This window comes from Galeopterus variegatus, unplaced genomic scaffold (genome assembly GCF_000696425.1).
Source record: "Galeopterus variegatus unplaced genomic scaffold, G_variegatus-3.0.2 Scaffold1799, whole genome shotgun sequence".
Lineage (NCBI taxonomy): Eukaryota > Metazoa > Chordata > Mammalia > Dermoptera > Cynocephalidae > Galeopterus > Galeopterus variegatus.
The window spans coordinates 349,230-352,058 of record NW_007727910.1 but is presented as its reverse complement, the minus strand read 5'-3'; the positions used below and the strand labels follow the sequence as shown (position 1 = coordinate 352,058).

Genomic DNA, 2,829 nt, shown 5'->3' with positions numbered 1-2,829 from the left:
TTATTTTTTTAAGTTTTATTTTTATTTTATTTATTTTATTGAATCATAATTAATTATACATGTTTTGGGGGTTCGACTTTGACGTATGTTGATCAAATCAATATTATTAGCATAGGGCCGACCCTGTGGCTCACTTGGGAGAGTGCAGCGCTGGGAGCGCCCAGGCCGCAGGTTCGGATCCTATATAGGGATGGCTGGTGTGCTCACTGGCTGAGCGTGGTGCAGGTGATGCCACACCAAGGGTTGCGATCCCCTTACCGGTCACACACACACAAAAAAAATATTAGCATATATATTATTACAAATTGTGCTTATTCTTTATGCCCCTTGTCCAATCTCTCCCTATCTCTCTCTCCCTTCCCTGTCCCACCTCTGATAACCTTAGATTTCTTTTCTCCTTCTAAAAGACTAATGGTTACTTTGATGATTTGTTGCCTAGATGATCTGTCCAATGCTGAGAGAGGTGTGCTCAAGTCCCCCAATATTATTGTACAGCAGATGCTGCTTCTATCACGCTGGAATGGGCTTTGTGGAGAGAGACATCCTCTTCTATTCTTCGGTCTCTGCTGGTGACTCTCCTTGTGTCAATGCACTCGAGTGGCTGGCAGGCCATCAGCACAGTGGTTGTAGTGTCTAGCCACTTTTGTGGCAGCCATGGCTATTGTGGTGGCTGTGGTCACATGGAAGTGGTGTTTTTGGCGTGCTCCTTGCCTGATTGCGGGAGGAGGAGTAGGTCCCTGGCTCCATACCTCAGGACCCCAGGTGGGCCCCGATGCAACACAATTTTAATGAAAACCTTTTCTATGATGTGGGCAGAGAGATATCAACAAGAGTGATTGTAAAGTGGCCAGTCTTATACATTGAGTTATGATCTTTGATCCATTGGTCAATCCATTTCAAGATCTGATTTATATTATCCTCTAGCTCTTCTGGTTTATTGTTGGGCAACTCATGCACAGTTTCTTCCTTGTAGGATGCTATAGCTTCTTCATAAAGAACTTGAAAAATCTCACACTGAATTTAGTTTCTTCTCACTATAACCCCTTGTTTCAAGTCTTTTGTATAAAACACTATTATCTGTTCTCAGCACAAAAACTATATGAAGCCAGCATTCAGGGAAGAAGGCACAACCATGGTAATAACCAATAACCCCACCTTTTCTCATTTGGTTATCTAACTCATCAACTACTCTATCTTCATCTAAAATGGGACAATCATATTCCTCTTCATGGCCATCCTACAACTGCCCTTAAAAGACGTTCCCAGCTGTTAGCCAAGCTATAAAATCATGACGTTTGCTTTAACTGCCATCCTTCTAAAGCTAAATCATCCACATTAATGTATTTCAGTCCTGATCTTGGGGCAAGTTCTTTGCCTAGTGTGGTTTTCCCAGCCCCTGGTGTACCTGGCCCACCATCCAGCCCCTCCCGGCCACATGCCCTAACTGGTGAGCAGAATATTTGGAAGCAACATGGTCCTCTGCACTTAATAATTGTGTGGTGTTTTTGTTACTTTATTTGTTTGCTTTGTATACAACCTTAATTGAATCCTATCAACTATTCTTTTTCTTTTTTTTTTGGCAGCTGGCTGATACAGGGATCGAACCCTTGACCATGGTGTTATCAACACCTTGTTCTAATGAACAGAGCTATCTGACTAACTGAATCCTAAATTCTACCTTGTGATGTCAATCCCTCATTACATTCAGACTCATTAGATTTTCCGCTGGGTTGATTTTGGTAGACACCTCTCTGTCGAGATGGTCAGTCCCCAGGCCTGCTGCACAGCCGTCTCCCTGAACTCTCCCCTCACCATCGCCTGGGGATTTCCTTCATGTCTTTCTTGAGTTGGATCCCTAGTGTCCTGGATCCCATATCTTCCTCTTGCTTTATCCCTTGATTTGGTAAGTACATTCTCCAGTAAAGGATACATTTTTGCAATTTTGTATGTCTGAAAGTGTCTTGATTTTAGTTTTACACCTTTATTTTGGAGGATGGCTGGTACAGGGATGGAACCCTAGACTTTGGTGTTATCTGCACCCTGCTCCAACCAACTGAACTAACCGGCCAGCCCTCAATTAAAAAAAAAAAAAATTTTTTTTTTTTTTTAAGGATGACCGGTAAGGGGATCTTAACCCTCGACTTGGTGTTGTCAGCACCACGCTCTCCCAAGTGAGCTAACTGTCCATCCTATATAGGGATCTGAACCCATGACCTTGGTGTTATCAGCACCACACTCTCCCAAGGGAGCCATGGGCCAGCCCAGCACTCAAATTTTTTAAGTAAACCTTTTCTGGAAATACAATGTACAGATAACAAATTTGTTTATGACTAAGTTGTTTCCTTCCTACTAAATTGTTTGGGACAAACTGGTTAGCTCAGGTGGGTTAGAGTGTAGTCTTGTAACACCAAGGTCAAGGGTTTGGTTCATCATACTGGCCAGCCACCCAAAAAAAGAAAAAAGAAAAGAAATGTACCAATGCTTAAAAATGCCTAAAATTGTTTAGAAGTTCGGAAGAGGAAGGAATAGCTTCATAGAAAAACTGAGACTTCTGGGGTAGATAAAAGGGAGAGATGAGAAACTCCAAAAGTGGGAGACAATGAATTTTCCTGAAGTGAAGGGCTGAGAATAAGGGTGTATGGAGAGGAACACGAGGTGCAGATGGGAAAGAAACCCCGAGGGCTGGGGTAAGAAGACTGGATTTTCTGCTGGAATGAATAAGAGCATTTTATCACATTACTCAGCTTCAGAGTGTTGTGGCAAAACACTGCACATTTGAATGCTGATGAAGACATTTATAAATATAGACAAAATGTGCTAATTTGTACT

General features: G+C 42.3%; 1 pseudogene; it reads right to left on the bottom strand.

The window, feature by feature from the left end:
* Positions 1–859: 859 nt before the first annotated feature.
* Positions 860–1,473, bottom strand: LOC103595609 (annotated as a pseudogene).
* Between the last annotated feature and the right edge of the window lie 1,356 nt (positions 1,474–2,829).